The 13737-nt window shown below is 45.0% G+C and overlaps 1 protein-coding gene across 3 annotated transcripts in view; it reads right to left on the bottom strand.

Annotated features, from left to right (window-relative positions):
• The window catches only part of LOC126248377 (syntaxin-binding protein 5), a 1030224-nt gene that overhangs the window by 574312 nt on the left and 442175 nt on the right, over positions 1-13737 (bottom strand). The gene's annotated exons all lie outside the window — the stretch shown is intronic.

Below are 13737 nucleotides of genomic sequence, written 5' to 3'. Positions count from 1 at the left end.
ATCCCCCTAAAATGGCGTTCTCCTAAGCTATACACGGGCCATCACTGGCACGTAGGCAAAACCAGCTTTCATAGGAAAACATAACATATCTCCACCATGCCCTAAAATGCGCTCTCGCTTGATACCACTGAAATCTCAAATGGCGGTGGTTCGGGGTCAGTGAAATGCACGCAACAGGGAGTCTGGCTCTGAGTTGCCCTTGAAGTAACTGATCTGTAACAGTTCGTTGGGTCACTGTGGTGCCAATTGCTGTTCATATTGCTGTTGCGGATGCAGTACGATGCGCCAGAACCATACGCCGAACACGATGGTCTTCCCTCGCGGGCCGACCACGGTGGCCGAGCGGCTCTAGGCGCTCAGTCCGGAACCGCGAGACTGCTGCGGTCGCAGGTTCGAATCCTGCCTCGGGCATGAATGTGTGATGTCCTTAGGTTAGTTAGGTTTAAGTAGTTCTAAGTTCTAGGGGACTGATGACCACCGATGTTAAGTCCCATAGTGCTCAGAGCCATTTGAACCATTTTTCTTCCCTCTCGGTAGTGCCATCTGGCCGTCCGATTGGTCGTCTAGCCACCGTACATTCGCGTGACCACTGCTGCCAGCAATCATGTACAGTGGCTACATTCCTGCCAGGTCTTTCTGCAGTATCTCAAAAGGAACACTTCGCTTCTTGAAGCCCTATTACAGGACCCCACTGGAACTCAGTGAGGTGTTCATAATGGCGTCTTTGTCGCCTTAAAAGCGTTTCTGACTATCGTCAACTCACCACGTCCAATCTCAAAAGTAAGTAACGCTCACGACCATTGGAGCGTGTATTTAAAGCGTATCTGATTTGAATCCTCATAGTGGCACTACTAGCGCCACTCTTATGCGAATGGTGCGAAATATGAGTAAATCTCTTTTAGGTGTAGAAACTCGCCTACCAACTTTCGTTGATGTCACAGAACTATTCCTTGGTGTCGTCAATTTTTTTTCCGTCAGTGTATGCTAATCTTTCGTATATTCTCACAATTTTTTTGGTGTCTTATTAATTCTTGAACTCTTTTGATTACCAATTTTCTTATGAGCATTCTGTGAATTATGCACCGACTCATTCAATGAGTAATTAGCTTTGGCTCACGGAAAATGACAGATAGATAGATAAATAAATAAATAAATAATAGACTGTGGGGAAGTCTAACTAAGGACTGAGTTTCATTGGCAGAAACTGCCTACACAACGCTTTCTCACGCTCTTCTGGAGTAATGCTGCGCTGTATGAGGTCTTTAGCCCAACAGGATTCACGGAAGACATAGGAGAATTTCAAAGAGAGGTTAGTTTTGTATTATCGCGAATAATGTCACGGCTATGATAAGCAAGTTGGGGTGGCAATCATTACAACAAATCCATTTTTCGTTGAGGCGAGATCTTTTCACGAAATCACCATAACCACCTTTCTCCTCAAAATGTCACAAAATTTTGTCGACTCACACTCACATAGGAGAAATGACCATCTTGATAAAGTAAGAAAAACTAGAGCTCGCATACGAAGGTACAGCTAATGAAGTGGTTTGAAGTGGTAGAGAAATAGTCTGAGAGTGGTTTTACGAACCCTCTGCCGAGCACTTGAGACCTGCAGACTAAGCGTGTAGATGGAGAAATTCACTACATAAAGAAAGACAGTTACTGAAAAGAGGAACTTTACGTACAGCAATAGACGATTATGATACTAAGAACGAAATGATTATTGGCAAATTCAGACTCTTACTCCGTAATGTCTGTAGGTATGACGCAACTGATGGTCTCCTAAAATGTGTACCATGAATGAAGAATAAATCTTCTAGGCGACAACCTACAAACTTTCCGGTCATACAGTTTCAAATAATCAATGGCCCCTGAACTAGAGTAGTAAACAGCAGGCAATTTTTGGTACGTAATAAAGAGGCAAGTTGGGCAGATAAGTGCTAGACACGCAATTCCAGGGCGCAGTGTAATTATCAAGTTGGAGCGTCACACGGCAAACGTGAGGGTGGCTCAACATTGTGCCTCAAGGGAGAGACAAGCCTGCATAAGCAGGATAGTGTGGCTTCAGGTGTGGCTCGTGGAGCGGAACTCTATTTGGGCTGGCTTCCGCTGCCGCGCGGGACCTGTTGTGCCGCTTATCGACGAGCCCGCGTGGCGCAACAGCTGTGTCCAACTTCCAGAAAATCTTGCGACACACACAAAGCAGTGCTCATAGCAACGTTGCTGGTAAGTGGGCGCCTCACTTGTTCGATTGACAATATGTAGCACAGAGTAACCGGCTAACACTGGAACATGTCGTGTACTTTAATCCCTGAAACGAAAAAGGGAGAGGGGGGGGGGGGAGATACTAGAGCTTCATACATTTACGTCGAGGACCCAGAACAAGGTCTAATGTAGGGAAGGTAAACGACTGTTTCCTTCTCTTTATTCTCCATAAAAAATATTAAGGAATCCTCTGAAGTGTCAGTGGCTTGTCCATAATGCAAGTGAGTGTAGAGTTTACTGAGTTGGGGGAGGCGGAGGGAGGGAGTGAGGGACGGAGGGAGGGAGTGAGGGACGGAGGGAGGGAGGGAGGGAGAGAGAGAGAGAGAGAGAGAGAGAGAGAGAGAGAGAGAGAGAGAGAGAGGCTGTGAGTGGGGGAGGGGGGAGATTAGTGTTTCTCGTCCCGTCGACAACGAAGTCATTAGATACAGAGCACAAGCTCTGATTAAGGAAGGATAGGGAAAAAAATCGGCCTTGCCCTTTCAAAGAAACCATCCCAGCATTTGCCTTACGCGATTTAGGGAAATCGCGGAAAACCTAAATCAAGATGGTTGGAAGGGGATTTGAACCGTCGTCCTCCCAAAGAGAGTCCTGTGCGCTAACCACTGCGCTATCTCGGGACTGACGGCGTAGGGGGAGGAAATGGAGAAGGAGGGAGAGGGGGGGGGAGTGGAAGGTATTGTAGATGGTGCGGTGGGAGAGTGAGGGGGAGTTTGAGAGGGAGTACGAGAGGGGGTGTCTTAGGAGACGAGGAAGGGTGAATTTAGGTAAGGAGCGTGTGAGTGATGAAACTATATCTTTTATTTTCCATTCAGTAAATAATTAAGGGCCGGCCGCTGTGGCCGAGCGGTTCTAGGCGCTTCAGTCCGGAACCACGCTGCTGCTACGGTCGCAGGTTCGAATCCTGCCTCGGGCATGAATGTGTGTGATGTCCTTAGGTTAGTTAGGTTTAAGTAGTTCTAAGTTCTAGGGGACTGATGACCTCAGATGTTGCTTAGAGCCATTTGACCCCTAATTAAGGAAGTACGTTTATATTTTTATTAATGACATCGACAACGTTTCTCACACTCATATTTTACAGAAACCTCATTTGTCCACTACATCTGTCCACTCACATATTTACTTCCTCAGAGCAAAAACTGAGATACCAATTGTAGAGATCAATGCTGTATCTGTAACTTACTTTGAAAAACGACGTACAAGCCGAGGGAATTTCTATTTCCGCACCTACTGAAGTATTCTCTAAAAGCAACCGTTAGGGGTGGGCAAATCTTGAACAGATCCATTCGAATTTCAAAATGCACGCAACAGATAACCCAAAACTCTGAGTTCGTCAACCAGAGTGCCGTCTTTTCCCAATTGCTCTCCTGAATATTCATGCAGCAGGCGTTCTCCTAAAGCTGCTAAAAATATCATCACCAATTGCTTGTGAATAATTACTTTCTAAATTTATTAAGAGCATTAATAACTATGCCGTTAAGCACTCAAAAAATAACAGGCACTACACTCACTGTAAGGATATCAAATGCTGCTGTAATAACAAAATATTTAGGATGGGAAATAGTATTATCAGTCTGTTAAACGATTTACTAATATATAGGGTCATACCTCATGAGCTGAAACTTAGTTTGTAACAAGCACGAATACTAATGGTGATATTTTGTTAGACTTAAGTTCTCGTAAACAGGACGTTATCCATCCCTGGTTTTTATGGGAGAATCCTGAGGAAAATCGATGGGCATGTCACAAAGCCAGTCGCTAGTGAATAGAGATGACGGCACAATATACAGCTGGAACAGCTATGTGAACGCTCAAATATTGTTGACGCGATGAAGTCCAGAAAACTGGAATGAGGTAACCGTGCAAGAACGAGACATGAACGGTGAGCGAAGGATAGTGTAGAGACTAGAAGACGGACATGGGAAGAAATGGTTGCATCAAGTACATAAATACTTGTACTGGCTAGGAAAATGTGAAGACTGAAAAATATTCTCAAAAAAGAAATACCAATGCATACCCTTAGTGACGATGGTGCGAGGTGGTCTAGCCTAATTGCATAAAATAATCTAATCGTTAAAAACAAGGTTTCAAAATTATTTCAATAAAACCGTTTTTGTTATTTTTACCTATTCCTATGGCCAAAAAGTCTCATATAGATAGCTTTCCATCTTGTCCACGGGGAAACGGTTACTTTTTCCGTGACAAACATCACAACAGCTGTTTTAAGGTAATACTTCAATTCTGGGCATTTTTCGGGAAACTAGAAATCTTTTAGCAGGTATATATCTAAAAACATGTGTATATACAAGATATTTTTCCGAGATGTACACTCAGTCAAACACTGCAAGATGCAATTTATCATTCGGCCTACACATTAGAATCTTAAAAATTCCCTGTAGATGTGCAATAGTTGTTCGAAATCAAGATATGGAATTTGTAAAAATTTGCTCCACAAGTTCGATAAAGCCTCGTAGTTATGAACAAGTTGGTTACAAACTGGCATACTGGATTAAATAGTTTTTGAAAATGCGCCCACATCTATTGATAAAATTTGATTTAACGTTTGGAGCAGCCGGAGAGCTACTGATGAAAACATTTTCGCACAACAGATAAACCATGTTACGTTGGAGGAAATCACCGTTAAATTACATTCTAGTGTTAAGTGACAAATGTGATTAGTAGTCCAGTGTAAAATTATCGGCCAAGGAGAATGTAAATTACCTGAATGGATCACCAATTTCATAAAAACTAATTTACATACGTGTAATGCATGGCTGTAGGAGAGGCCGTAATTAGTATGGTACTCCATATATGGTACAGCTGGACTGAACACAACCTTACGAAATAAGACAAAAAGTGACAAGAAATTGAATTATTCGGCAGTAGCTCAATAGTAATTCTCATTTTCTTTTTGTTCTTAAAGCATGTAGGCTACAATTTGACATCACTTATAAGTATTTGTATCTCTAAATTATGTAAATATAACTACGTTCACTTCCCGTTGCCATCAAATTCCTCTATCCTATTACGATCTCCCCCCCCCCCCCCACCCCCACCCAGCGCTCGCTTCAGCACTAATCTGAGATACATGACAAAACTGAACAAATAACAGTCGTGTACTGGGGAAAATCTTCCTGCTTTGCCAAACGACTAGTTATCACACCATGAAGAGAGCCACAGATTCTCCAGATAGAGCATGTCAGCGATTGGGCAGCACATGTTTTCATCAGGAAGTGCCTTTTTTCAAACGAACCATGCAGGCCTCAAACAGTTTAGAGAAAACGTGGAAAACCTGGCCACACGAGAATTTGAACCCTGCTCCTTCCGAATGCGTGTTCAATGCCCCCATCTCGTAGGGTGTGAAATTTCTGAGTACACTGCGAAGTGAATACTGTCGCTTTATTTACAACTACTGGAAAAGCCAAGCCTTCCAGTCTCGATCACTGCATCATTGATGATGATGATGACGATATTTGGGTTGTGGGGCGCTCAACGGCGTGGTTACCAGTGCCCATACAAATTCCAAACCTTTTCAGTGCCCAGTCTCCCCACTGTCCCGAATGACGGTTAAATGATGAGGACAACACAAACACCCAGTCTCCTGGTGGAGAAAATCCCCGACCTGGCCGGGAATCGAACCCAGAACCCCGTGATCCAGAAACAGCAACGCAAGCCACTAGCCCACGAGCTGCGGACTTTACGAAAGAGTGCTGTTATACATGAGAAACAGCAAGTAAAAATCAGTGCGTGTTTGGAATGAACAGAGGATCAAGTCTTGTCAGTAACATTTTAATGAAAGAGCAAGTCGACTAAAAACCAACTAAAATTATAAAAACAAATTGCGTGATTAGTTGATCACAAAATCAGATTAATATGTAATATTTAAGCTATCGGTGTCAGACATGTTTGACTGCATGCTCAGACACAGTACGGCTCCAGAACATTATGGGCACCTGGTTATAAAGTGTTGGTCCACATATGGATCGCAATACAACAGTGATTCCGCTCTGCGCGGATTCGACAAGTTTCCCGTCGGTTCTCGGAGGTATGTTGGGCAAGATGTCTAACCACAAGTCACGCAATTCCACAGACACTCAGGACAGTAGCACGCGAACCCTCGATAGTGACCGCGGAACTGGCACCCAGTGGCGTCGCAGATGTGTTCCATGCATGGGTTTACATCAGGCGAATTTGGTGGTCCAGACGTCAACCAAAGCTCACTACCATGCTTCTCAAACAACTTTCGCACGATTCTGGCCTTGTGACGCGCACAGTTATCCTGCTGGAAGATGCCATCACCATCGGAGATTAAATCAATATTGAAGGGATGTTCGCGTAGCCCGCAGTTGCTATGGTGCCCTCGATAACCACCACAGGTTCCAAGAAAGTCTATAGGCGTGGTGCTTTTCCGAGCTGCCGGTCGCCTGGACGACTACCATCGACAAGGTGTAGTAAGAAAAATAATTCATACGACCAGGCGACACATTTCCACTAACCCCGGTCCAATCGCGACGACGCCGTAACCATTGCAACCGTTGGGTCAACGTCGGAACACGTAGGGGTCGGCTGTGCAACAATGTACGTCGAACAGTGCGCTCCGCAACACTTGTGCTTACACCAGCATTGTGTTCTGACGTCACGTCTGCCACAGATTGCCACTTATTCTGCATTACAGAGCGGGCCAGCCTCCAGTGTCCACTTTCTGTGATGAGGGGTGGACACCAAACACTAAATAGCCTACTAACGATTCCACTGTCCAATCAGTTTCCACAGACACTCAGGACAGTAGCACGCGAACCCTCGACCAGCTGTGCAGTTTTCGAGAGACTCGTTTGCAGACGCCAGGCAATCACAATCTGGCCTTTGTTGAAGTCGCTTATATCAGTTGACTTCCCCATTTGCTAGAATGATTCCCCATTCGTCTCTGCTACACTTACATGTTCTCCTTTTATGTCACGTGCCCGCAACGCCTCCTTGCAGTCTCGCCGTGGTCAGCAGTAACAATGTTCTGGCTCATCAGTATGAATTTGTGACAAATGAAAAGCGTTGTAAGACCGGTAGGTTTACGAAAACACGGAAGATAAAGCAGCCCTACAGATTAATGTGATCACTAGATGAGTCAGTCACTGTGTTACACAGCCGGCCGAAGTGGCCATGCGGTTAAAGGCGCTGCAGTCTGGAACCGCAAGACCGCTACGGTCGCAGGTTCGAATCCTGCCTCGGGCATGGATGTTTGTGATGTCCTTAGGTTAGTTAGGTTTAAGTAGTTCTAAGTTCTAGGGGACTAATGACCTCAGCAGTTGAGTCCCATAGTGCTCAGAGCCATTTGAACCATTTTTGTGTTACACATTAGAACCGCCTCCTTAACAGCTGAGGAAAGAAACTGCGCCAATGATACCCATGGGTCATGGGGACGTGTCCTATTCAGAGTTCAATGACGACCAGTTTCTTTTACGTCAGTCGCTGTGAGGATGTGCACAATGGCCGACTGGTTTCCAGCAGGGAGAGATTATATAGGGTACGGTTGTAGGGTCTAAACACATACGGCGAAGTATAGTAAGTAGAATACACTTTACATGTGTGAACATGAAACGATACTGCTACAGCTACTTTTATTTGAGTAATAATGTAGATGAGTGAGCACTGGTAAGTCACTGAAACTCAGCAAAACTACACTTCACATCTGAGGTTATCCTAAATATAAAATTTGTAGCAATTAAGCAAAGGTGAGTAGAAGCTCTTTAAGTATCTCTCTTGTGGACACATACTGGAAGCTTTTGCCTGTACTAAGATCTTTAGATCCTTTATGGGAGTCCTGTAACCATTCAATCATAATATTTCAAAGCGGTTTCTCCTACTCCCTTCTTCGTTGTGGTGACTAAGACCAGTGAATCACGAACGTTTATGTTACTTAGTAATGCCTTTTTGCCTCATGCTGATGGGAGGTTGGTGTTTGCTGTTCAGATGACTTTCGTCGTATTTTCTTATTCTTTAGTTTACCTCAGGATGCAGCCTTCCACTTCGTGGAGAAATGGGCAAAGCAGCACGTAAGTTCAGTGAGAGTTGGATCTCTGGTTGCCGAGTAGATTAAGAGTTGGTCTTAGATTTTTTAACAGACGCTGCTTTACGTGTGCATTTGCAAGTGCAGGCGTTTATGCCAGAATTAGATGACTTTGTAGCTACGGTCTAAGGTATTTGTTACAACTGGTTTAATAAGTTCGAACACAAATGGCATATTGAAGCCAAGTGTTTGTGTGTGCATTACCTCGAAAATTTTGCCTTCTGTGTATAGTACACACATTGATAGCTTACTTTCTTGGATTATAATTATTCTCTTCGTTGAACTCCGTGTATTTCCAGCTCCGGACTGAACGCTTACGTATGCTGCCGAATACAATGTCGTCCTTGATTCGTGGGTGGCATAAACAGATCCTCCATATGTTTGATCACCTTTGTATCTCAAGGTAGTGCGATCAGTCCTCTGGCATATAACGCACCTAAGGGGATTTGGCATAGAAGGTATTACTTTCAGTACGCCGGTGTTACCTGGGTATCTTATGGAAGGCTTAATTTGACTGAGATAACAGAAATACAGCCATTTTTCTCTAACATGCCATCAAACTTTTTCATGATATGGTGTAGCTCGGAGACACCTTTTGGTTCCCATTCTTTCTCCACTTCTGCTGCACCTACCTTCGTTACATCTCGGCATGTCACAACGTCTTCACTGTAATTGTTGAGTGCAGCTCTGTTTTTAATCGGGTCACTCTAAGTTCCTTACTTTCGATTAGGTTTCTTACATGCTCTGTTCCTGTTTTACCGTCGATAAGAGTGCCATTTCGTAGTCGCTTAACGGAGTTAGAAGCACCAACCAAACCCTCAAAACTTTTGTTTATATAGAACGGTACATACATACCCAAGCAAGGTTGAGGCTCTTTTTTTCTTTCTTTCTTAGAGATTTGTATCTTTCTTACAGTCTTGGCAGTTACACTAAACCCCTCTTTCCTCGGACATACAACCTCCAGACGGTGGCTTGAGGTTATTGGTGGTGCTGACCAACCCCAGGCCTTACATAGCTATTCCTGGCTTAGCTTCATAGCAAAGGAAGGACAGTCAAACCTTAGATTTTCGTCACACGAAGGGAATTGGAACTGCAACCGCAGAGGCTCGGTGCGCTCCCCCTCCTATGTTCAAATCACTTACAAAAGAGAACCCCCTTGGACAATTATTGCTATGTAAGTCTTGCCACGACGAGGATTTGAGGAAGAGACCAAATTTTGGTGCAAATTTAGCCAGGGCCTGAGTTGCTTTTCTTAGTATCTTAGGAGTGCTCAATAATAGGTCGAAACCATCCTCATAGGCCAGATACGCAAACATTTTTCCTGTAGATTTGAATTCCTTGTAATTTATTATATGGAATTCCCTCATGATGATCTAAAAAGGATTACCGACAGTCCATCTATTTGCTTTAACCTAGTGATCACCTTCAGAATTTCAGTTTTTTCTTACTCATCTAACTCTTAGCTTGTGTGTTTTCGAAACCACAGTTCAATAAATATAACAAAATTCTTCTGAACCTCAAACAATTTGAAGGCATTAATCAAACTGTTCTTATGGATGCAGTGTGTATGCCTTCTGAAAGGATGTGAAACACGCAGGTACTTCCTGCTTAGATTATCGTGATTTCTCATGCATCTGTTTTAGAATCATGATTTTGTCAGTGGTCGATAGTTGAAGGTAGCAGCCACCTTAGTACACTCCAAGTGGCGCCTTAAGAAAATTGCCCGCCTTGCCGCCACAAACCTCACCAACCGTTCCGTCCACAAAAACATTCTCCTTCAATATGCTGCTTAGAGTCAACTAGTGTCTTAAGTTTATGACCCGTTTTGTATTCGGGGAGAAGCTGTCAACTTCGTCAGACATTATTTGAGAAAACTTTTAACTAAATTAACTTTAATTTGTGATTATTGATTTTAAACGTATTACAGACGCAGGGAAGGTCATGAGCAAATATAAGACAATTTTTTATTCCTTTAAGGGAAAAAACGCTCATAAAAAGGAAAACAACGAAGTCGAAATCAAAGCATCATCGTTGTTCCCAAATGAAACGTTTCAGAAGTACGACTATCAGGCCACTATCCAAAGTAACGAAGATACAGCCACAAAACGTAATACGAGGGTAGCCCAGAAAGTAATTTCCGATTGGTCGCTAAATGGAAACCACTGGGAAAATCCGGTAAAGCTTTGCACAGATATTTTGGGCAGTGATTCTAGTATCGTGTCACGTCGCTCTTTTCAGTTTTGAGTGACCAGTGAGCACGCAAAGATGCGTAGGGAATAGCGTCTCTCGCCACGTATGAGGGCCTGGTTAGAGATTTTGCCTGTCATGCAGCCCACATAACACAACTGTGGAGCAGTACCTTCTTCATGCCAATTCTCGGCCGCACACTGCAGGGGTAATGGAGACGCTCCTGCAGCGTTTCCGATGAGAAGTGTTTGATCACTCACAATACAGTCCGTAATTGGCTCCCCCTGAGTCTTATCTCTGCTCACAAGAACCGCTGGTAATGAAGACACAATTTTTCCACAGACAACGAGCTGCAGACCAGTGCAGATAACTGGACGAAAGCACAGGCGGCTGCTTTCTATGACGAGGATATTGGAAAGCTGATACAACACTACGACAAAACTCGAAGCTGGAGCGGCGACTATGTAGAGAAGTGGAAGGCGTACCTAACTGTTGCAAGTAAAACGTTTATGGTTTTCACTGTGGTTTCCACCTCGTGACCGATCGGAACTTACTTTCTGGACAACTCTCGTATTATTAAAAATGTGGCATTCCGACGAATCTGTGATGTGACCATGTATACATATTAGCCTTCTGTAAAAATAACTTTCCTGTGAAAATTTATTTTATAAGTAATTTAAGACATTTGCGCAAAGGTCAGTTTTTTTTAGCTGTAATACTGTTGTTGTACTACTATGGGTCGAAGAATAGCTTGAACAAAGCAATACTTTACTTTATTGTATTTATAACACGAGAAGTGCATAAAGTTCATGTGGTGGCGGTGGTGGTTAGTGTTTAACGTCCCGTCGACACCGAGGTCATTAGAGACGGAGCGCAAGCTCGGGTTAGGGAAGGAAATCGGCCGTGCCCTTTCAAAGGAAACATCCCGGCATTTGCCTGAAACGATTTAGGGAAATCACGGAAAACCTAAATCAGGATGGCCGGAGACGGGATTGAACCAAAGTTCATATGGGACTGCTACACTTAACATGACTAAAACCATGGCGTAACTTAGGGCTTTTAAGGAAAGTAAAGAAGATTTGGGCTCAACATCTAGTCTACGACAAGTTTATTGCAGACAGAACTCAAGCTCGGAATGGGGAAGGGAATCGGCCGCTTCCTTTCCAAGTCAAACATCCGAAAATTTGCCTTAAGTGATTTGGGAAAGCCTCAAAAAACAAATCTAGGATCTCCGGAATCGGAGTCCTCTTTGATGGGACGAGACTTTCAACGTTAACAAAACTCTGTCCGTAGAAAAAATCAAGTTCAGGTACAGAATGAACACTTAGGTTGCTATTAATCAATCAACTGGAAAACAGTTTGTAGTATTACAAAAAAATGGTTCAAATGGCTCTGAGCACTATGGGACTTAACATCTATGGTCATCAGTCCCCTAGAACTTAGAACTACTTAAACCTAACTAACCTAAGGACAGCACACAACACCCAGCCATCACGAGGCAGAGAAAATCCCTGACCCCGCCGGGAATCGAACCCGGGAACCCGGGCGTGGGAAGCGAGAACGCTACCGCACGACCACGTTGTAGTATTACATTAGCTCATCCTGAGTTCAAGCAACAAGTTGTATACAACGTCCATTTCAATAATAAGATATTTTGTGCAATGCTACAGCTATTGCTATATAAATTTTCAACGGCCTAACAGACTTGGCTATCTGTTAAACAAGTTTCCTAGTATCTCTGACAGACAGTAGTACCCAGAAAAAAATTAACCTACATTACGCTATTCTGTAAAAAATGAGGAAATACACTCCTGGAAATGGAAAAAAGAACACATTGACACCGGTGTGTCAGACCCACCATACTTGCTCCGGACACTGCGAGAGGGCTGTACAAGCAATGATCACACGCACGGCACAGCGGACACACCAGGAACCGCGGTGTTGGCCGTCGAATGGCGCTAGCTGCGCAGCATTTGTGCACCGCCGCCGTCAGTGTCAGCCAGTTTGCCGTGGCATACGGAGCTCCATCGCAGTCTTTAACACTGGTAGCATGCCGCGACAGCGTGGACGTGAACCGTATGTGCAGTTGACGGACTTTGAGCGAGGGCGTATAGTGGGCATGCGGGAGGCCGGGTGGACGTACCGCCGAATTGCTCAACACGTGGGGCGTGAGGTCTCCACAGTACATCGATGTTGTCGCCAGTGGTCGGCGGAAGGTGCACGTGCCCGTCGACCTGGGACCGGACCGCAGCGACGCACGGATGCACGCCAAGACCGTAGGATCCTACGCAGTGCCGTAGGGGACCGCACCGCCACTTCCCAGCAAATTAGGGACACTGTTGCTCCTGGGGTATCGGCGAGGACCATTCGCAACCGTCTCCATGAAGCTGGGCTACGGTCCCGCACACCGTTAGGCCGTCTTCCGCTCACGCCCCAACATCGTGCAGCCCGCCTCCAGTGGTGTCGCGACAGGCGTGAATGGAGGGACGAATGGAGACGTGTCGTCTTCAGCGATGAGAGTCGCTTCTGCCTTGGTGCCAATGATGGTCGTATGCGTGTTTGGCGCCGTGCAGGTGAGCGCCACAATCAGGACTGCATACGACCGAGGCACACAGGGCCAACACCCGGCATCATGGTGTGGGGAGCGATCTCCTACACTGGCCGTACACCACTGGTGATCGTCGAGGGGACACTGAAATAGTGCACAGTACATCCAAACCGTCATCGAACCCATCGTTCTACCATTCCTAGACCGGCAAGGGAACTTGCTGTTCCAACAGGACAATGCACGTCCGCATGTATCCCGTGTCACCCAACGTGCTCTAGAAGGTGTAAGTCAACTACCCTGGCCAGCAAGATCTCCGGATCTGTTCCCCATTGAGCATGTTTGGGACTGGATGAAGCGTCGTCTCACGCGGTCTGCACGTCCAGCACGAACGCTGGTCCAACTGAGGCGCCAGGTGGAAATGGCATGGCAAGCCGTTCCACAGGACTACATCCAGCATCTCTACGATCGTCTCCATGGGAGAATAGCAGCCTGCATTGCAGCGAAAGGTGGATACACACTGTACTAGTGCCGACATTGTGCATGCTCTGTTGCCTGTGTCTATGTGCCTGTGGTTCTGTCAGTGTGATCATGTGATGTATCTGACCCCAGGAATGTGTCAATAAAGTTTCCCCTTCCTGGGACAATGAATTCACGGTGTTCTTATTTCAATTTCCAGGAG

Source organism: Schistocerca nitens, chromosome 3 (genome assembly GCF_023898315.1).
Source record: "Schistocerca nitens isolate TAMUIC-IGC-003100 chromosome 3, iqSchNite1.1, whole genome shotgun sequence".
NCBI classification, from domain to species: Eukaryota; Metazoa; Arthropoda; class Insecta; order Orthoptera; family Acrididae; genus Schistocerca; species Schistocerca nitens.
This window is presented reverse-complemented; position numbering and strand designations above follow the sequence as displayed.